Raw genomic sequence first — 23,987 nt, 5'->3', positions numbered from 1 at the left:
GAAAATGTTGGAGATTGGAATTTTGATGAGGCATCCTGCTGTTTTCAACTGCAGTGTTTTTTTTATTATATCATTGTTTCAGCTCCGGAGTCAGCCTCTGATGTTTCCAGATCAAGAGCAGCACAGATTTGACCAAGTGCTTGGGCTTTTCCCTCAGTGTTCAATGACCCAAGTTTCAGAAGTGCAAAAATCACATCACATGAATTGCTCATGACCAGCTTTGTGCCCTTGTCTGGAATTTTGATTTCATGGTTTTGTAATGCACAATCAAATATTCTACACTGCAACTGTCCCAAACTCAGTCCAAAGAAAGAGGCAAATTGCACACATCATGACTAGGGACTCTGGAAATTTAAATCTAGCCTCCCACTGCTACAATGTTATATTTGACTTTACAGTTGTGGGTGAAAATGGAGAAAGCTTTCAATTAATCCCACTGGAGTTAACCATATCAAAAAGGAGCTCATGCATCAAAATACATGCTTCCATGAAATCTTCAAGCATTTCTAAAGGATAAAACACAAAAATCAAAATGGAAGTCAGAAAAGCAATGTCATTTTATGGAGAAACTTCTGTATCATCAAGGAAGCCAACTGACTCTACTTCAAATTAAATACAGATTGAGTTTTTCTGTAGTGTATGATTAAATATGCCCTAATTGAGAGGAAAGGATGAATTGAGCATACATATAGCTCCATTCCCCTCAAACCAAGGGGCTTAAGAACAACTTTCTTGGCAGCATCATTTCTGTGAAGCGTGCACTTAAAGGCAAAACCTTGGCTTACCCTGAAACTTAATCAAATGCACAAGTTGAAAGTTGCTAGAAAGAAATGGATGCAGCAGGGCTGGGCACTTGTAAACTCTGCAAACATCATCTCTATAACAGGACTCAAATCACTTCAAACTTTTCTTCACTGAGAACAAATGTAACTGCAAAACACACGCTAACTGAAAAGGTCAAAACGTAACTATATGCCAGTTAATTTAATGCATGTGGGCATCAGAAAATCCTGCTATACATATAGCAGAGTGCAGATTAAAGTTAATCCATGCACTTTTTGATGCATGTACTTTTCTTTATCCCGGTGCCTTATCAAATTGGAAGATGCATATTTCACAGAAGGTCACTGATGGACAAGGCTTCTGGAAGATGGCGTGTGCTTATTTTACCATTTAGAATTACGCAGAATTATTTAGTGAAGTGAACTAACTGGGGAAAAATCCCACATTCAAATTTTGATTCTTGTCATTCAGGACCAGTTCCGGCAACTTGCAAAATTTCCATTCATTGAACTTGCTGTGTTGCTGCTCAGTAATTTCTTACAAAGTGTGAACAAGGCTCGTCTGAACACTGCTGCTGAAACTCAAAAGCCATAGATACAATGCAAAGGCAAAGAGAACAGTCCTACCAGTGAATAATCAGTACTCTGAGAAAAGTGTGCGAAAGGGAAAAGGAGGAACCAGAAGGCATGAAGTATCTATGTTGAGACTGGCAAATGAGTAAAAAGTATCCCACTCATCTGTCATTTTAATTCCAGTATAAGGAGATGTTGAATGTTGCCGACTGGCACATTCCAAAGTGCAAACGTACGTACTGAAGCTCAGTACAGCCAACGCAAAGGCTCCATGGTTTGTGAAACAATTTGAAAATTGATGGAGCAATACTTGGGCTCAAGTAGCCTCTCTTAAAAGAAATTCTAATCGATGTTTACTGTTTTTGTTTGAGTAGAGCCTTCTTCACTATAATTCTCGATCAGAAAGGGGACAAAAAAAATGAGGAATTCATGCATTGCTCCTGGAGCTCTGAGTCTACCTGCCTTTCTCTTCAAATGAAGGACTGGAAGTATAATCTGCTGTCGTCATCACTCTCCATCTGCAGTTTACTACAAAGGAAGAAGGTTGATCATGTGAAATGCCTGAAGCCTCAATTTACACATTGCAGCTCCCAAAGATTTGATGAAGGGTAAATTTCAGAATGTAGCCAAGCTTAAAGATTCTGTATATAGGTACATGTAAACATAGGTGAACAAAAGCAAGTTTTCGTCATGGATATTATGACTTAGTGACACCTTCATGGTTTGCACACGGCATATTTTAAGATGGTGGCAATGTCCTTTGCCTATTAAAGTCACAGACATTTGACAATTTATTTATGAACAACTAACAAACTGTTCAATTCAATGTTGGCAAACAGAATCTTCCCAGGAGCAAATGTGGTTGTTTGCTGTAGAAATCCAGCTGACAGCATTCACTGTTTTCACAATGGAGGTCCTACAGCACTGATCATTCTCACAATGCATGCTGGGAAGAATAGCAACACCCCTGGTCAAGCTCGTGTCCTTTCACTGTGTAATAGATCTCCACTTTTAGACTTGGATAGTTTTTGTTTAAAGTTTATATTTCTCATTTAAACTTCTACACAACCTGTAGAAGTTTAGAACATGAGAAACTCTGCAGCCCACAAGGAGCAAACAAATCTCAACAAGTACAGGAAAGACTGGAGACTCATTAGTGATCAAATAATACCTGGATTTTAAAATGCCACTATGGCTCACTCTGTCCTGTCTCTAATCTATTCCAACTCTGAGCAATCACCTCTCCTCCAGTTTGTTTCCCAACCATCCCTGAATTCCATGATCAGTTGCCATGGCTTCAGCTGCCAAGACCTGAAATCTTTGTCCCTCCACATAAACTCTTCCAAAGGTTCCTGAAAACCAACTTGTTTAATCTTTTTTGCTCATCTGGCCTAATATTTCAAGTTGCTCAGTTTTGTTGGATAATATTCCAGTCAGGAGGCTTGGGATATTTTGCCACACTAAAGCTACTACATAAATACAACCTTCTCCACTTCAACTGCATTTGCAGCAGCCGTTATCCAGAATTATTTGGAGCACATCAAGAATCCTCAGTTAATGTTGTTCCCGAGCTCTTCTGCACAGTAAAGGGTTAATTTTTCAACTACACTTAATTTAAAACCAGGTCAATAATGACAGTCAATTCCATCAATCCTCCAGTAGAAAGACCCAATTATTGTTCTAGGTCTGTAATCTTCGTGAGTGATTTGATGATAAAAGTATTTAATGTCTCTTATAAATCATGACTTTATAAGCAGTATCTTCTTGGTTTCAAACCAATTAATAGATCAGCATTATGTTGCAGAACATCAAGGAAAATAATTCACAGTTCATGCCATATGCAACAATTCAGAAGCCACCTGGCTTATTTTTTTTTAAATGTTCTTGTTGCTTCTTTCATCTCTTCTCCCCAAGCATCTCATGCTGATGCCTAACACTGATTTATAGTTTTGTGACCAAACAAGTCTTCACTCCCTTCACTGCTGATCCCTCTATTCCACTACTTTTAATTTTGCTAACCAACAAATGCCTTTATCAAGCACCTTCTGGATAACATCCACTGTCTTCCCTTCTTCACCTTTCTCAAGTATTACAACAAAAATTCAATTAGTATTTAATCAAAAAAAATCACGAATGCATGCCAGCAGCCCTACTTCATTGGGAGTTTGGGGAGATTTGACATGTCACCAAAGACTCAAACACTTCTGTAGATGTGCAGTGGTGAGCATTCTGACTGGTTGCATCACAGCCTGGTAATGGAGGCTCCAATGCACAGGATTGCAAGAGGCTGCAGAGGGTTGTGGACTCAGCCAGCTCCATCATGGGCACAACCCTTCCCACCATGTGGGGCATCTTCAAGAGATGGTGCCTCAAGAAGGCAGCTCCATCACTAAGGACCCTGACCATCTGGGACATGCCCTCTTCTCATTGCTACCAGGGAGGTGGTACAGGACCCGAAGACGCACACTCAATGATTCAGAAACAGCTTCTTCCCCTCTGCCATCAGATTTCTGAATGGTCCATGAACACTACCTTGTTATTCCCTTTCTTTCTGCACTATTTATTTTGTAATTTATGATAAGTTTTATGTCTTTGCACCATAATGCTGCCACATCATTCAAGTCAGTGATATTAAATCTGATTCTGATTCTAGACTGATCAAATATGATTTGCCTTTAACAAATCCATGCCAGCCCTCTTCACTAACTCAAATTTTTCCAAGGGAATATTTTCCATCCCAGTATATTATTTCTGGAAGCTTCCTGACAACGGAGGTTAAACACGCTGACTTGAAGTTGCCTAGCATGTGCTTGCATTGTTTTAGTACAAGCATATTTGTCATTTTCCAGTCCTCTGGCACCTTCCCTGCACCTGATTAGAATGGGAAGAGTCTGGCAAAAAATGAGAAAATCCCAATCAGGCAACCTTGCTTTCTTTGAGCTTAACCAGCCTTTTTGAATAACTTTTCCCATCAAATTTTGACCCATTGCTCATCTCTGCTGCCTCTCTTCTATTGAGAGGTTTCACTGCATGCGCTTCTTTGGTAAAGCCTGATACAATTAATATTCCAGCTGCGCCTTCTGCCTCTCTGCACATATCACTTTTTAAAAAAAATTTCTAATCGGATCCATCGCTCCTTTTAATGCACACTTTCTATTTACCTGCTTATAGAAGTGGCTTAGATTCTCTTGGATGCTTAAACTGTATACACAGAATTTTTCCATTTGCTATTTCAGTTAAAGCATTAACTCATGCATTCAAACACGATTATCCCAGAGAACCACTTCAAGTTCAGGAGTGACAGATGAGACTGCAAGAGACACACACAGAGGCAGACAGGTTGAGAGAGACCAGCAGAAACATGAGGCAGTTAAGAGAGCTGTGTCCAGATGATGGTCAGTCAAAAATGACATGCATGGATGTGAGGAAGTCCAGACAGATGAGCACAGTTTGAAAGAGGTTGAGGAAGATAGTCTTCAGTGGGGAGACATTGAGAAAGACATGCACAAATGCAGGTGGAGCTGACAGAGTAAATAATTGAAACAGTTTGACAGAAACATACGAGGTAAAGATGGGAACACATATGCAGGGACACTGGGACATAAGTAAACACACAAATGATGGGAGGTCAAGGGAATGTGAACAGATGTGGCAATGTTGAGCAAGAATGAGCATTAGAGAATTCATTGAAATTAATGCATGGAGGAGATAACATCAGTGTGTGAATCTAAGAGAAGTATAGAATGTGTTTCAGTCAGATAGACGAAACCCACAGGGAAGGGACTGAGAAACTGAGATAAAGAATGAGATGCAGAGACAATATGTATGAGACCAGCAAACTCTTCCATCGATGTGCAGCTTGAGTTGGCAAGTCAGTATGCTCACACCAATACAGGACACAGCATGAAGAACAAACACAAAACAGGACATGGGTGTGAAAAGTATTGGATGTAATGAAAAATGTAAATGACTTTCAATGTCATTGCACCACAGTTCCACTAGAATGATCACAGTGATGAGTTTCATTATTTTTCATCCTCATATCTTATGGCACTTACTTAATGTTTCAGAAACAAAAGAATTAATCTGTCTGAATGGTTTAATATTCTGTTCCAATAGAAGATATGAAAACTCATCAAGACTGATTGACTGAGTGGAGCAGACTTTGACCTGAGACACCTAGCTTCGCTGTTCAAACATGGAGCACCATTCTATTTATTCTGGAGCTCTGTCCAACATTTCTAAAGCAGCCTTGTCCAAAGTCGCCAGAGCATTCATTGGTTTCAGGTGGAACGTCTTCCGACAGCTTTCACACCCACCTTGGTTCTTATGGCATGGAGGCTGCAGGTGAGTGTGGAGCTGGCAACATCACCCACCAATACAGGGAGCACTTTAGCATTTCTGGACTGAACGTCACCTTAATACACTGGGCAGGTGGGAGTGGAAAATCATGCAGCTACAAGCAGCACATTAGGAAACCAAAGAAACCTTTCCTTTTACTGAAGGGAGGTGGGGTTGAACAGAGGGTATTTCCAACTTGGATTGCTATCAGCAGCAAACAGAGAAGCCTGTAGTGTAGGACATGCATGGGAGCCTTCTTGAGAAAACACAGGAACTCCGTGCTTGCAAAGCCTTGTACCATCACGAAGTTCAGATCAGTTGTTCTCAGTTCTCATGACTTTACATGCTCCTCTTGACATTGACAGCAGCAAAGCAATACCTCCATAAGTACCCTTCTCAGCACTCATAGTCGTCTATTTATTTATATAACTGGGTCATGGTAGAGCTACATTCACACATAATTCTGAACTTGTTATCCAAGCAATGGGATCCCACTTTTGTTTCTGCATCTCTGTCACTTTTGCCTGCAAGTCTTTATGATGGTTCTCCTGTGTTCCTTTTACCGCCCTTTCTTCTCAGGACTCATTCATGCAGTTTGATTGATCTTCAGGTTCCCTTTTTCTCAATCTTGTGGAAGTCTTTCTTCCTCAGGAAAAAAATTACAAGAATGTGATTTTTATTTTCTTAAAAGGATGAATTCAGATTTGATGTCATCACTTCTGTTGCTGTTTTGAGATGAGGAAAGTATTTCAAGTTATGGATCTGGGTTTGATGGCACTGTATTTGTCCCTTGAGTGAACACAGACAGGCAAGGGCTACAGGGTGAGCAAGAGGAGAGAAAGACAGTGGGCAGCAGAGAGGTGGAGCACGAGAAAGAGATGGAGGGAGAAGGAGAGAGACACTCCCATGACATGAATCTTTGGTAACAAACACCCACAGGCCCATGGTTGAAGGATAGTTGTGATTACCACCCAAATTGTCACATTTTACTACATTATCTTAAATTTTCATATCTTTGTTTATAACAGCAATACGTTTCAAGTTCAACAGTCTTCAAGTTCATTTCACTGATTATATTCATGCCCATCTCTGCAGTTCAAAAGCAATCAATTTCTCTGTCAGCAACATTGACTGATCTATATAAACCTACAAATTTAAGGAATTTAAAATTAAGTTCTCACTGTCAAAACATGCAACTGGAAATGTAGCATTCCAGAGGTCTTGTTTGAAAATGGCAAAGACATGGAGCCGATGCATGTCCCATTGATACACTGTGTGGCTGGAACAATATTCTTGCTTTACATTTTCTGCCAAGAAATACACAAAAGCAGCATGAAACAGATTTTCTATGCAGAACGTTGCAAATGCTAATTTTCCATTCTACTGTTACAGAAGTTGAAATTCCATACTTCCTCAGAGATGTAATATTCCTCACTTGTACTCTATGTAGTGCATACTTCCCAGTGCCTCTGACTGTCATGACAGAAATTGCAAAATGCTTGGATGCTGCTCAGCACCTTTATTTTGTAAGAGCCATATTTCATACAGCTTTGTTGGATAAAATGGATGCGCTGACTGTGGGTACGTCTGGCATATGGGGGACTCTGGAAAGGGTATTGGTGGCAAACACCCAAGGGTCCCTTCAGATTTCTCAACACTACTGACACGTGAAATCTGCTTCAACCTTCATTATTCTTTTAAGGTCTCTCTTGGTCTTCTGCAGTTGAAGTCAAAAGGATTGTGTTTGGAATGATTGCTAATTATAAAGTGATGCTGGCAAATGAGAAGTGGTCTCAGTAGCATGAGTAGCACAACAGCACAGGGCTGGTCAACTGCGTCATGTGATTCCACATTTGGCAATCTTTAGGGAAAAAGAGTTTGCCTTCCTGCCTTTGTGAAACCCAAAAATCACAAAACATATTCTGATTAACATATTTACAAACTCAGGCACTGGAGTGCAACTGAATACAATCATCGCCAATGCACATTTTGTCTGGGTCAATGAATAAAGCCAGTGTTGATTAATCATACTGTCAATGATCTCAAAGAAACAGTCTCATTAATCGGAAGGAATTGCTGCTTTGCCAATTTCAGATTTTTACCTTTCCTTCTCTTACACATTCTCTGGTCAAATTCTGATGGTGGGATGAAGGGATAGGGTAACATGGGAAGCTCTCATCATCTTTTACCTTAATTTGTGTATTGTTCCTTCTTTTTCAAATAACTCTTTCTGATCTTTTAATTGCCAATGTTTGCATTTACATTTCTCAGACTTTGCCAATTCTGCTTCATTCCCATGCCTCCACACATCGCTTTTTTATTGTTCCACCTTTTCCAAAGTTTTCCCAAATTCTTTCTCTCTGTTCTGTGGTATTTTTTCTCTTTAGACTTTCTTCTTTATCCGCCTGCAACTGGATCCAATGTACTTAGCAAAATCTTAAATTCCTCTCTTCCAACCTTCCCTTCACAATTGTACCAACAGCACAGTGACTTAATCAGAACTACGCAAACTGTCACTACGACTGTGGCTTTGAAATGTGCAGATTATCCTCAACTCTTTCAGTAATATTTTGCTATCAAAAGAATCCATTAACTCAAGTCACAAAAGCCATCTCAAGTCATTGGTGAGTGAAAATAATTTTCAAGTGAGATGGTAATCTGGGCTTCAGGCTGACTTTTCTGAACCAATTCAGCCTTGGAGAAGTACAAGGTCCAGAATTCAATATCCTAATGTGCTAATCTGCCATCAATCCAGGGTTTATCTGTTTAGGATTCATACTCTATGGGTATGAATGCACTTTTTGAGTGACAAGTTAACATTGTCCAGATCATAAACTGACATAGCACTGACTACTTAGCCAAATAGTCTGTTTCTTTGCTGCTAATTTGATCTGATGGTTTGCAACATGCTGATGATTAAGGTTGGGGAAAAGGAAGGTGAGGGAGGAAAATAAGGAAGAATCATTTCCCAACAATAGGATTGCAAGTAATGAATATTTTAATTCAATCATATTTTCAAATATCTCATATTTTGAAGTAAGGCACAGTCACGTTAATTCTGCAGCTTTATTTTGCTGTTTTGCTGATGAATTATTTGCTCAGACTGAACATTGAACAGCGAGTGAAGAACAGCAGTAAGCCTGTGCCCTGTCCCTCCGCAACAAACCAAGAATTAAACTTTTGTAAAGCAAAGGTCAACCGCAGTCTTCATACAAACAGCATCTTCTCCTCCCCACCAACATATGCATGCATGCCTATGCATTGTGGATTGCAGGTCCTAACCAGTCTTGTGTGAAAGTGGTTTTGGAGCTGCACGGATGCACCCAGCGGGCAAAGAGGAAAGAAGCTGAGTTGATGCATATGATGTCGCTTCTCAGAATTGAGCACTGATTATCAATGGAAGTGAGGCAATTACATGACAAACAGCTTTATATGTGGGGATGTCCTCAGAGATCACGAACGCAATGTACTGTGCTTATTGTCAAGGAAACAGTGGAAATTTCAAGGCTGCAATCTCATCCCAAGGTTCAAATGATCAGAACAAAACACTACAAAAACATCCAAACCCTCAATAAAATTGTCTTATAATTGCTCAATAAGGTTCATCAATGCCTCTTCTGGCACACTCAAGCAAATCACAGAATCCTTGCAAAGTATACATTTCTAAACAAATTGCTGATAATAAAAAAAACATAAAAAGTTCCTCTTCTTTGGCAGTACCTTGGATTGGAGATTGACTTCCTTCCATCCTGGGAATCTCTGGCCCAGGGTCGGTCAAAGTGGAGAAGGATCATTTGGATTGGTATTGAAAATTTCAAATCCATGCACCAAGAGCACATCATAACCCTTCATAAGCAGTGGAAGGAGCGGACCACTTACAAATTACCCACCTGTCTGCCAAGTGTTGCCCCATCTCTGAAAGAGTCTGCAGTTAGCCTCATTAAACACCTCCTCCCTGTGATCATGTGTGGTTTCTCTTGGGTACTCCCATTTCCTCACAGATCCCAAAGGCTTGATGGCTATTAGGTTAAATTGTCACTGTAAACAGCCCCCACAGTACGCGGGTGGCTGAATCAGGATAGAGTTTTTGGGCATGTGAAAGAGATTAGGTTACAGGGAACTAAGTGGAGAATGTAATTTATGGGATTGCTCTAAGAGCTGGCACAGATTCGACGGACCGAATGGCCTCTCTGTTGTAAAGAAATATGGAAAAATACACATGACATCACTACATTTACTAACCACCTGACGTACACACACAATGATAAAAAAAATACACTGATTTCTCTCAGAAGACAACTTATGAACAATTCTCAGTTATACAGTTTTTCCAGATTCAGTCTGTTGAGTGGCTCCCTTGGTCAGTTTGACCACATTCTTTCTAACATTGTACTTGTCCCTGGAACTGAAGAACTTGCAACCTCTTGATTTCACTTGTTTTGGACTGTTAAGCAATAAACCTCTCTGTGTTGACATCAGGAATAAATTCATCCTCACATATTACTTTAACATTTTTGGTAATGTGGATTTATCTGGCATAATTTATGCTACGAACGAAGTATCCTGTTAAGTAGCTGTTCAGAGTATGAATTTGGGGAACTTCACCGAGGTCCCTTGGCAGATTCTCATATTTGCTCACGAGTTTGATGACTAACTCCCTGAACAGGACATCACCCAATGATTCATTTTTCTTCATTCTCCCTTCCAAGCTCACTCACCAATGAACACTTTCACAGCTCTGCCAGAGTGAAACCAGTGGCGGAACATGGAATAAAAAGGTATTTAAACAAGTTATCCAATCAATGCTTCAGCCTTAGAACACTTGGTTCTTCGAGGTTTCTTTAAACACGCATGTTGATCTTTTGGCAACCCTACTAGAGACACGGAAAGTAATGGCAGCGATTCCTCCACACGGCACGAGACTCTTAAAATGCAAAATAGACTGTGGTCCTTCATCAGACACCAATGCTGCCTGCAAAGGTACAATTCAGATCTTCAATTTCAAACAAATACCAGGAGCAAGGCAAGTACTCAAGACTACTGGATTGACCATTGCCTAATCTTCTTTTATCTCCATCAGCCTGACCTCAAAGCAACAGCAGCAAAATAAAATAAGTATCACTCGTCAAGAACCACACAAAGTCAGCTTTCTTCAGGACTTGATGACCATCAATTGACAGGAACCATATGGCTGGTCTATCCTCAAGTCCTACGATGCTAATAATTGCAAATACACTTTTGGCTTATTTGGTAGGAAGAACACGTGATGGATAAATGAGAATTGACAGGAGGTTTAGGAAGTAATTAACCACAAGAGGAAAGCTTTCTTGGATTGGAAATACCATCAGTGCCTTGAGGAGGAAAAAAGTGCATCTGAGACCCAGACGTTCAATGAAGTACTGGTAAAGCTGCAGAATAGATGGTGGGTGAACAAGTGCAGGAAATCAAGCAACCAGATGGTAACCAGAATGTGCATGGATTCTTCGCCACCGTCAAGACAACCTATGGCCTTGATACCAAGGACCCACCTTGCTGAGTACCAAAAAGAGAGGGAAGAGTTTATCATGGATAGAGATGTGGTCAGCACCATTCTGGAAGATGACTTCAAAGATCTCAAATGAGACTCTGTCCTTCATACGAGTGTGCTTGACACCTTCCCCACAGCATATGATCCAGTCCAGTCTTGCCACCACTCATGGTTATTTTGTTGAAAAGGTCGTACATCAACTGATAAAACTATGGAGCCTCTGGAGCAGACAGTATCCCCGATGAAGTTCTAAAACTTGGCAAAAAGGAGCATTGACACAAATCCACCTCATCTCCCTTTTCTTGCAAGAAGACTGGACGTCAGATACTGGAATCATAACCATCTTCACAAAAGTAGACAAAGTTGATTGTGATAATGAAAGCAGTGTCTCCCTGCTGTTTAGCACAGGGAAGGTTATGACTAGAGTCTTCAACACCCCATCCCAGTAGTGGAAGAACTGCTCCTTGAATCTTAGCAAGGTCTCTGTCTGTCAAGGAGCACAATGGACATGATCTTCACTATGCAGCAGTTCCAACAAAACTGCAGAGAGCAGCATCAACTTTTCTGATCTGACAACAGCCTCCAATTAGTCTCCATTTACCTCAGCTACAGGGTCACATGCAAGCCACCATTTGAACCAATGAGTCCATGACAGATTGAGATCAACAGGCTTCCCATTGGAGTCGTGGGACAGGTGGATGAATGGGAAAGTTCAAACTTCATCATCTCCACACCAGGACCAAGATCACTCCATCCTGAGTCATCGAGCTGCTGTATGCAAATAAATCTTGCAGATGTGCAAACTTGGAGGCCAACTTCCAAATCAACCTTGACTTATTAAAGCATGCAAAAAAAGCCTTACACCAAGAACCCACAATAGATCCTCCACCAAGCTGCCTTCATTGCACAACGCCGACCTACGATAAAAGGTCCACAATCATACCCTGAAAAAGGTGGGCCTCTTTTACTATCTCAAGAATAACCTCCAAGTGAAGACAGAAATCAATGAAGAAATTCACTTCTGCCTCCAGTGCCCAACGCAGCCACCATCTGAAGAAAAGCATGGCCAAAAATCAAGATCTAAACTCTGGCATGAAGCTCATGGTTCACAAAGGGACCAGTAAACACCAATCTCCTGCATGCCTGATATGCAAATATTTACTCCAGACACCTCAAAGCAATGGAGTGCAAACATCACTGCTGCCTCTGCAAAACCCTACAGATCCATTAGCAAAGTAAGCACACCGACACCCAATGCCCAGTCCCAGGCCAACATCCCCAACATTGAGATTCTCATACAAGAACACAAGAAAATACCAGGAGTAGGCCAGTCAGTCCTCAAGTAGGCCCTCAAGCCTACCTTATCATTAAATACAATCGTGGCTGATCTATGCTGGCCTCAACTTCCCTTCTGTGGCAGTTCCTCATACCCCTCAATTTCTTAATCTTCTGGATATTTATTTCTCCACCTTAAATATATCTAATGATCTGGCCTCCACCACTATCAGAAGCAGAATTCCAGAGATTCTCTGCCCTCTGAGAGAAGAAATTTTGATGCACCTCAGTTTCAAGTGACTAGCCCCTTAGTTTGTAGCTATGTCCCCTTGTTCACGATTTTCCCACGAGTGGAAACATCTCAACAGCTACCTTGTCAAGCCCAGTCAGGAGCTTATGTTTGAACAACGCCACCCCTCATTCTTCAAAACACACACAAATTGTCTCGTCTCTCTTGACAGGATAGCCTGGTGAATCTTCTTTGGACTGCCTCCGTGGCTACTATATCCCTTTATTTAAGCAAAACTGCGTACAGGATTCCAGTTGTGGTCTCACCAACACCCTGCACAACTGTAAATAGCTACCCTATTCTTAAACTTCAACCCCTTCGCAATAAAGGCTAAAATGTTGTTTGCCTTCTTAACTACTTGTTGGATCTGCCTGGTAAATTTGTGTGATTCATGCTCCAGAACACCTCAACCCCTCTGAACACTCATTTGCAGTCTCTCTCCATTTAGATAATAATCCACCTTTTATTCTTCTTACTTTATTCTTGACCTCACATGAGCCCACATTCTACTCCATTTGCCAGTTGTTTGCCAATCACTCAGTCTACCTATATCTCACTGCAGAATCACAATGTCCTCATCACAACGTCCTCATCACAACATGCCCTTGCACCCATTTCCGTGTCATTGAAAAACTTGGAAACCTTACATTTGATTCTCTTCAAGGCATTGATGTAAACAGCAAACAATTAAGGGGCAAGGATAGATCCTAGGGGTACTCCACTAGTTACATTCCCTCCAGCCTAAAAAGGATTATGTATTCCAACTCTGTTTTCTGTGTGACAACCAGTTTTCAATCCACACCTTAGGCTCTTAATTTATGTACCAGCCTCTTATTTGCCATCTTAACAAATACCTTTTGTAAAACTAAATACACTACATCAACATGTTGGCAAATCTCTCTGTCACATTTTCAAAGAATTCAAGCAGATTTATCAAACATGATTTACTTTACATAAAACCATGTTGACTACGTTTGATTATATTCAGCTTTTCTAAATGATTAGGTATTTCCTCTTTAATTATTGACTCATGCCAACAATAGATGCAAAACTAAGTGGCCTAAAGTTCCCTGGCTTCTTTTTTGAACAGGGGAATGACTTTGGTTGTTTTCCAATCTTCTCATACCCTCCTGGCATTTAGCAATTTCTGAAAATTTTCAACCAATAGGTCCACTACCTCCGCAGCCACTTCCTTTAAAACCCTTGGATGCAAGCCATCAAGTCACGGTACTTTGTCCATCTTTTATCACAATCAGCCAATTGCAATGGGCAGCCCACATCACTTGTGCACCCAACAGCACAACACTTGACATAGTCATTTTAGTCCAAGCTTCATCATGGGAAGATGTTACAAGGAAGACAGAGGAAAATGCTTCAAAGGAGTTCTCAAATCCTCCTTTTATCCTCACCTCTTGGAATCACTGGCTCAGGACTCTCAAAATGGAAAAAGGAGCATTCAGTTAGGCACTGGGAACTTTGAAATTCTTTATCAGGTGCATACAGAAGCCATCAGAAAACAGTGAACAAAGTACACCACCTCCAAAATTACCCAGCCTTCCATCCTTTCAAGCACATCCTGCCCCACCTATGCAAGATATCGAGGACTCCACTGTGGCTTCTGCAACCCAAAGAACTGGAAGAGAAATCAAGTCACCCTTGATCCTGAGGGACTGTCCAAGAATAAACACAAAATCAAGCTTGTTCTGCTCCTTTTGCAAAAGCTAACCCCTCCAAACCCCAACTGCCTTCCAAATGTAGGTTTCAGATGTTGGGGAAACTAAGAATAAACTCCATTTATTATGTACATTCTAACAGCATCACTGCATCTTGGGAAATGTTTCTATTTCCAAACACTTAAATTCACAATCCTACTAAATCCAGTATTCAATGGGAATCACTGTTGAAAAGACAAGTCCAAAAGGCAATGCATTTTGAAGAACAATAACTGACACTGCACATCAATAAATTTGACAGAAAGGAGCAAAGTGCTTTTGATTTCCTGAGGTTATACTATTCTAGAAGTATTTTCCAGCTACTGATTGTGGACAAATGCAACCTTAATTGCATCTGTGTTTTAAGGTCTTTTGCCCTGAAGTCAGATAGCTGCACACAAAAAAAAAGGCCACTTTGACAAAATACTTGAGCCTCATTAAGGTCAACTAAATGAAGCTCAGCTGCAAGCACAAGGACTCTCAGCAGAAAGGAACAATTCAAAGCCTCCTCTTAAGCTTCACAGTAAAAGAAATGATTGAGTGCATCTTCAAGCAACTCAAGCATTTCAGGTGTGTGTTACTCTTTGTGCCAAAGCCACACAACTTGGGTGGATGAACACGAAAAGGGGACACCCTTTATAAAGTAATGCTTGATATAGAATCCTTTAATAGACAGTGCTGTGAATTTTGGCAGAAAATAGGGCCTCATTCAAAGGCTCTTCTGTTAAACCTCAGTTCCTTTGACACATCAAGCACTGATTGAAATTAAATGCTTAACCTTCAACTCCTGTAAAGTGGTGTGGATTTGAGCGAATGAAGTTACACCTGCTCTCTGCTTATCTCTCAAGTTTTTTAAAAAAATGTACAACTTCCTTGACATCTGCAGACATTCTCCTTCATGTGAATTCAGGGCTCAGCACATGAACAGAACATAGCAATTGGCATTAACCCAACTACTGACTTGTTCTGCCCACTAGTTTTGTTGTTCAAGACAATACAGACAGAGCAAGATTCTCATTGGAGAATGCAGTGGTTCTCTGAATACTGCCAATATGCAACTTCACACATGATTCAATACAAATATTAGGAAGTTACCAAGAACAGCAGCAAATTCTCCTTTTGAATAGATCAAAACACAGTGGAAGACAAGCACAAGGTGAAACCACACCTGCAGAGCAAACAGGAAGACTGAAAAGTGTCCATGGAGCCATCATGAGATACATACCTGCTTTTGCACAAGATCAAAAGCAGAATGTCTGACAAACTGTAACACATCTGTGACATTGGCTGAGGTATAAATATTAACCCTCACTATGGACGAGCCAACATACTATTTCCCTTCTCGCTTGCTGCACTTGCATGTTTGCCTTCAGTATCTGATATAGAGGACATCCGGATCCATTCGTACATCAACATTTTCCAATCTGTCACCATTTAAATAATATTTCTGCCTTTGTTTTCCTACTAAAGTGGATAACTTCACACATCCACATTATATTGCATCTGTCATGTATTTGCTACTCACTTAACTTGTCCACATCATCTTAAAGACTCTTTGTTTCCTCCTCACAACTCGTAATCAGCCCAATTTTGCCCCCAATCCCACATACTTTCATTTAACCTCTAATGTGGGACTTCATCATATAATCTGTTCATCTTGTGAGCTTTACTGTTATATTTTGTCCAAATTACTGCATTACAATGTTAGTCATAATTTCAGGTCAGACTGGAAGAAAATTAATAGTTTGATTGTGTGCACTTCTGTGAATGAGAAGGGATGAACCTGACTGAATTATTTTGTATTAAAGAGTTAATTTATTGGCATTAACCAAGATGAGTTGAGGCTTTTTCAATTAAATTCTCAAAGTCCAACAGAGTCAAATAAATTTGCAGATGGTCATAATTCATTGATTCTTTCTGAGCATGTGAAAGCCACCCATGCTCAGGTTTGAGTTCAGCGATGAGAATACTCACATGCCTACCAGTCCATAGCTAAGTTCGTCCATATAAAGTATTCTTGCTTCTGGGATAACAAAAACAGAAAATGCTAGAAATACTCAGCAAGTCAGGCGGCATCTGTGGGAAAAGAAATAGAGCTAATGTTTCAGGTCAAAGAAATGTTCTGTCGAAGGGGGCGTCGACCTGAAACGTTAGGTCTGTTTCTCTTCCCACAGATGCGACCTGATCTGCTGAATATTTCCAGCATTTTGTTTTTATTTTAGATTTTCACCATCTGCACTTCTTACCTCTGGGATCTTGATTCAAATTCAGGCCAGTGTGATGTGACGGCGATGTCCTCCGCTAGTTAAATCCAAGATACCTTTCGTTGTATATCCCATTCATCAGCACAATCTTTTGAAGGCCACAAGTTTAAAGGAACCTAAACAAGTCATACATGCATCTAGAATTTCTCCTGAGGTGGAATTTCTTCAGCCAAAGGGTGGTGAATCTGTGGAATTCATTGTCACAGATGGCTGTGGAGGCCAAGTCATTGGGTATATTTAAAGCAGAGGTTGATAGGTTCTTGATTAATAAGGGCATCAAAAGATTACTGGGAGAAGGCAAGAGAATAGGGTTGAGAGGGAAAAATAAATCAGTCATGATGGAATGGCGGAGCAGACGATGGGCCAAATGGCCTAATTCTGCTCCTGCGTCTTATGGAACACATTATCAAGGTGTGGTTTGGAGACACGCTGTTGGCTTAAAGTGTAGGGAGTTTTTCAACATTAGAACTGTGTTGAAACAGGCACACAAGCTTGAAACAACTGGCAGTCCTAGCTTTGAATACTCACACACCTCACTTTACATAAGAAAATACTTTTATGATGGTAGAATAAATTTTGGTAAAAAGGCTCGTGGCAAATTGCTGCTCTCTTGACAGAACCTCAGTTGGACTCCAATCACTTCCTTCAAATTTAACAATGAGCAGAAACTTAATGAGGTGGCACAGAGTTCAGGAAACCAAAGTTTTGCCTGTTATATTTTCAGCCTCCTTGCCAAATGAAACACAAATAATACAGAATGCAAAGGGAAAACTTGGTAAAATATTAAGGCAAATTTAATTAATTTTCATAAAAAACATACCAGGGTTTGAAAAAGGCCAAGCAAAAGAATCATATTGCCATGTTCAGCTTGCTTGCATCAATAGTGAAGAAGACATGCAAACTGAAATGCTGTGACAAATCAAAATGCCATCTGGGTTTTGTACTATTTTAAACAAACAGATGCTTTTGAAAGAAATCGTGCCATTCAGAATTTGAATCAGGTCCACTAACGACATTACACCAAATTCTGAGAAGCCACTGCAGGATCCTCACTTGTAATACAACAAATAAATTAAAAACAGATTCCAACATCTCTCTATCACAGTCTACACAATATCCAAAGGTGTGCAACCACATGCTGCAAAGCTACAGAACTGACATCAGAGCTGCTCCATGCTTCAATATTGCGACTAAGAACTTACAGCTACAGGGGACTTCACAGAAAATGCTGATACCTCCAGCCAGCTTGTAAAATATTAACATTTAATTTAATCCAATCATTTGGAAAGCAGAAGAACACAATTGTCACTTTGTCCTTGTGTGGTAATGAGCACAGATGCTAAACTGTTCTTCCCAGGCTTCATCGTAGCACAGGCATAAAAATAATCACTGTCATTTTAATCGTACAGTTCCCAGAGGTGGTTTAAGAAAGATAGGCTCCTCTGACATCTGCCACACAATGGATCTTTAGTGAATATATTTTGTCATAAATTCTCAAAACATTAAAATTGTGCATAGAAGGTGGAGATTCAAAGTTTTCATTTGTGAAAATGTTTGGCAGTCAAAAGGTCAATTTAAAAGATTTACAGCATTTCAATGAAAATGTACAGAGCTGTTAAGCTGAATTGGAGTTTAACATTCTATTTCTCAGCCAAGCATTTCCATTAGTTCTGTTAGCACCTCCTGTTGCAATTACTTCACACCTATATTGTAAAAGCTAGCTGCACATTGCCACAAGACAGAAGAGATAAGAAAATAGTGAAGAGCATCCCATTCTAAAACTCCTTCTGACAATGGACACTATTTATTAATGAGATTGCTGTCATTTCTTAACCATAATTGTTTATAGGAATAAAAGGAGTGTCAACTTAATTTTGCCACTCACATTGTCCCTTTTATCCCTGCTAATTATCATGTCCCAATGCTGGGTACAATTCCCAATGTACTTTTCCATTTGTCGAGGCAATGCATCCATATTTTGTCAAGGAGCTACTTTACACGAGCAAGAATCATCAGATCAGGATGTGAATTCAGGAACCACAATACAGGAACTTCAGAGAACCAAACAGGATCATGGTTCCTCTTCCTTGCCTGAAGGGGAATGGGCCACTGAGGTGAATATTAGTACAACCGTCATTACCCATTGTGAGGTCAATGAACATTTTACTTTCATTCTTGAAACAATTCAGCATCATAACCCTCAGCTCCTGAGCAACAGTAAACCACCAAGAACTACTCAATGGTAATAATGAGATCTACAAAAAAGCTTCTAATTGCATGCAGACTTGGAAAGTTGATCGTGGAACTTCCATTAAAAAAAGTGGCAAAAAAAATCAGTGACATGACACAACAGGGAAAATAGACCAGATTATCATTTAAATATGGATTTGTTTTTGAATTTCATTCAGTTCAACATCGTGGGAAGACAAATGATGATAGGACTTTCACTGTGAACGGTAGGACTTTGGGGAGTGTTGTAGAACAGAGGGACCTAGGAGTACATGTACATGGCTCCCTGAGAGTGGCAGAGGCTGCCAGGACTCGAGGGACTGAGTTATGAAGAGGGGTTGAGCAGGTTGGGACTTTTTTATTCATTGGAGCGTAGGAGAACAAGGGGTTAATTTACAGAGGTGTATAAAATGAGAGGCAAGGCATACATCAGGTGAATGAGCAGAGTCTTTTTCCCAGGGTTGGGGAATCAAGAACTGGAGGGCATAGGTTTAAGGTGAGGGGAGAGATTTAACGGGAACCCGAGGGACAACTTTTTCCACAGAGGGTGGTCAGTATATGGAATGAGCTGCCAGAGAAAGTGGTTGAGGCAGGTACATTAACAACATTTATGAGATACTTGGACAGGTACATGGATAGGAAAGGTTTAGATGGGATGTGCGCCAAACGTGGGCAAATGGGACTAGCTTGGATGGGAGTCTTGGTCAGCATGGACCAGTTAGACTGAAGGGCCCGTTTCCATATTGTATGACTCTATGGTGAGTTATATCACGGCAAGTAGCTTAATTCCAAGTAATATCAACACATTTTATCATTGCCACTTCAGATGGTTCTAGTTTCATTAAATGTTCTCCATTATTGGATCAGCAAGCACTCAAGGATGGATCAGGCTCTTAGACACCTTGTCAGATCATAAGAGCATGGAGGAGAAATAAGTAATTGAAAGCAGCACTTCTGTACTTACATTATACACCAGTGATAATAACTATTGCATTGCCAATTTCAAAATTAACAATATTTTCCAAACAAATAAGTCAAAATAATTCACTGAAAGCAAAATCTCTGATAAAATGTCATTGACCCGAAATCCCTCCACAGATGCTGCTGGACCTGCTCAGTAGTTCCAGCATTTTGTATTAAATCATAACAGCGCTGTTCTTTGAAAAACTGAGAATCAAAGTTCAATCAGAGAAAGCACAGGAGAACTATTATGTGCAATTCTACTACCATTGTCATTCCTGGAGGTCAGTACTTGTTAAACAATTACAGCTCATTTTGCTTAATCCTCATTTGGATAAAGTACTTGTTCTAATGTAGGGTCTTTGACATGAAACATTTGCTCTGTTTCTCTTCCCACAGATGTGGCCTGAGTACTTCAACATTTTCTGCTTTTATTTTGTGTACTATACACTGAACTTTAAAAACAGAAGTTCTCTTTTCATATATACATGTGCATTGTCCTATTCAAGATCAATGTAAATGGGAACCATAAATTGCACCAGTTAATCTCAATTTAACATCAGCTTCAGCCAGTACCACTTCATGCCCACATGATTCAGGGTGCTGGGTTTTCAATCTGGAATCAGTGCCTTTTTTCTCCTCAGCAGTGAACCAATTATATGGTTTGATGGAAGACCACACATTATGACAGATGGATGAACAAAATGAGCCAAAACAACACCTCAGCCTACACTCCAATTTATTATCTATGTTAATCCATTTGAAGAAACAGTGGCAAAGTCCCAAAATAGTTCAACTGGCCACAGAGAAACAAATTATAGGGACTGAAGTTAATTTGTTACTTGCTGCACCTCAGAGATTTCAGTTCGCCAGCTCAGACAAAATCAGCAGTTTACCTCTGGAACATAAACAGCTCGCATTTGAATCCAAATTGCTGCTTCAGAAAACTTACAACTTTTAAAGAATATTGAATGGCACTGAAGACATTATATATTCATAGCAGCTAATGACAAATGCATACTTACTGCCAAACTGACTATTGCTTTGAAATTTTAAAAAAATCACATTGACCACAGTGATCTGCCTTTTCCATCACAGAAAGAGTCTGTCAAAGGTTTACCCAAGAGGAAGTTAATGTTGGACTATTTTTAGATTCCCATTAAAGTGCCTGCACTCTTGGGGGTTTTCTGAATCCTCGTTTGCCTCTGGGCTGATTGGATGTCATTGGATAGTTAGTGAACCCATTTTAAAAAGGTCTAAAAAAAAGTCTTCATCATCACAAACTCCTCCCCAGATATGTTTTACCCTTGGAAAATCCAAGTTTCAATTCAAACTGGGTTAGAAGTTGAATCTCTTCAACTTCATCAATGGCAAAACAGGATGAGTGAAAGATTTTTGCAGAAAAGTACAAGTACTCAAGTTGGGAGTGCTGTTTCTGCACTTCAGGAATCTCAGTCTCCTATGGGATTCAACAGAACTGGTCAAACGACAGTGGAGCTGATGATGTGATGGCTTGGTTGGCACTACTGAGGAACAAAAACACTGAGAAACCAAATCACACTAATGTTGACGTTGGTGCATCTGATGCAGGTCTGATGACCAGCAGTAATCAAACCTCATCCCTCTACTCCATGAAAACAAAAACCAACTGCAGATGCCAGAATTCTGACATAAAAAGAACAGGAAGTGCTGGAAACAGTCACGAAGTCGGGCAGCATCTCCTTCCACTCCAATTAACGAGGATCAACAAGGATTCTAATTCCAAATACTGTTTTTGGGAGAAGTTGTCAAGACTAGCATCTTTTGCCAGAGATGGTGTCGAGCATTTTTCTTGATCCAGTACAGCCAACGAGGTAACTACACTGCCTTGATACAATCAAGCCAACTGCAGTTCATTTGGAAAAGAACTGGAGGAAAGCATGATTTAATTAGGAAACTAGAGAAAGTCCATGCACCATAAATCAATGGGCATCAAAGCATGCGATTCCTAACAACACAAGTAGTACCAAAACGTCAGTTGTGGAGGCAGTGTTGAGTGGGAAGAATTGCTGCTCTCTGTGCTGCTGGGGGAGATGACCAGTAGTTGCATCCATGTCAACAGCGGTTCTGTGCCAGCATGTGAATGCTTGCAATGACATTGCAGAAAATCAATATTTAGCAAGGTCTCCATCAGCAGAAAAACATACTGACTTTTGGTTGACTTTTTTGTTGACATGCAAGAGACTAAAAATTTTCCAAAGTAATCAAACCACTCAGATCAGCAATAAACAATGACAAATCATCCACTGGCGCTCCTGCCAGATAAAACACATTCCATTCTATTCGATGATCACATCACAAGCTGTTAGCCTAATTTATTCTTTGTAGAAACGGCATAATAAAAATTCTTATGGCAGAGGAGCGTAACATAGTAGAATACAAAATATGAATCATTTCCTTTTCTGTTCTCAGCAACAGTTGAGAAATCCTCTATTGACTCTCCTATTTTCTGTCACTGATTTCTTTCATTCCAATCATCTTGCCCTTCTAACTATGCCAGTGGCACTGTCCCTGGACAGGAATTAATTGGCTCCAAGCTGCTGACAGCTTCAATGACAGAATACACACCAAGATGGGTGAATATCCTAGACCCAAGACTGCCACTTGGCCTTGCAGTTCCTGCTTGCCTTCAGTTTTAACGGATGCAAAGGGCTTGATTAGCTTTGCATCCAATGAGGCAGAGTGGGCTCCATGATGCAAGTTGGCCTCTGGCAGCATTTCCCAAAGCCCCACCCTGAGAATGTACTGAAAGCCTTTGCTTTCCTTTGGAACCATCAGCTGTCAGTCACCAACAATCAAGAAGCTCCACACCGGCTAAGAGAAAGCCTACCACCTACAAAACGCAGGTACTTGCCAAGGTTACTCTGACAGCACATACTATACCTGACACCATGGCCATCAAGGAGGCCTTGGAAAGGAAGCACCCAAAAACACCATCATTGTGAGATTCCCAATGAAATTGCACACCATCCTGACTCTGAAAATATATTGCTATTCAAACATCATCACAGGATCTAAATCCTGGGACTCCCTACCTATCAGCATAGTGAGAGTACCCGCACCAGAAGATTATAATACTTCAAGGCAGTTGCTCACCAACACTTTTGAGAACATTGAGGAAAGACTTTGCTGGTGAAACCCACATCCCTTATCTCTGAGCACCTGATGCCAAGCTCCCCTCCAACCATGTTTGGTTGAGGGAAGTGACCAAGCATTTTCAGGAAGGCTACCCTTGTACTGAAGTTCTACACCACAACCTAATCATAATTTGGAGCATTTCAGGGCAAATTGCATTTTGGCAGATTGGCTAAAAACGTAAATTAAATGAAACTGTTACTTAAAGTATTCATGTTGCTTTTTAAAAAGCAAAGTTATTTCTTGTTAGAGACAGAGTTCAAGTGTTCAAAATATAAAATGTCTGCCTTGGCACAGAAATGGCAACTTTTCTCACTAGGTACATAAAACTTGCATCTAAAAATACTGAGCTTAATGTTAAAAAAAAAGCATTGTTTTTACATCAACTCAGTAACTCTCCAATGACATTGATGAAATGGAACATTGGAAAAACAAAGGAAGGCTAAGTGTTACTTTGCTAACCTGTATCCAGTCACCAGAGTTCAACACATGCAGTGGGTAGGGATAATACAAATCGGCAAAGCAATCAAGACAAAATTTGAAAGGCAATGAATCCTGGAAAGTGCAACTGTGCAAATGCAGGGCTCGGTCGTACAGATGGGTTCAGCATTGCTGCTGATCATTCTGAAACACAACAAGCTATGGACAGTCACCTGAATTATCGGAGTGCTGCTAATCTTCATGCAGCTCTGCAATTCAAGACCTCTGCTCTAATGCTGACCTTCTCCACCTGGCCATTTTTCATTGTTGCACAAGTGTGGCCATGCCTTCAGCTGCCTGGTCCACAATCTCCCAAATTTCCTCCCCAAAATGCACTACATCTCTATTCATTGCTCCACATTTAAGATGCTACTTAAAACT

The 23,987-nt window shown here is 40.3% G+C and overlaps 1 protein-coding gene across 2 annotated transcripts in view; it reads right to left on the bottom strand.

Annotated features, from left to right (window-relative positions):
* The window catches only part of LOC127573061 (alpha-(1,6)-fucosyltransferase), a 592,121-nt gene that overhangs the window by 464,165 nt on the left and 103,969 nt on the right, over nucleotides 1-23,987 (bottom strand). The gene's annotated exons all lie outside the window — the stretch shown is intronic.

The sequence above is a fragment of the Pristis pectinata genome, chromosome 1, assembly GCF_009764475.1.
Source record: "Pristis pectinata isolate sPriPec2 chromosome 1, sPriPec2.1.pri, whole genome shotgun sequence".
Classification (NCBI taxonomy): domain Eukaryota; kingdom Metazoa; phylum Chordata; class Chondrichthyes; order Rhinopristiformes; family Pristidae; genus Pristis; species Pristis pectinata.
The sequence above is the reverse complement of the archived record's forward strand: the minus strand, read 5'-3'. Positions and strand labels throughout refer to the sequence as shown.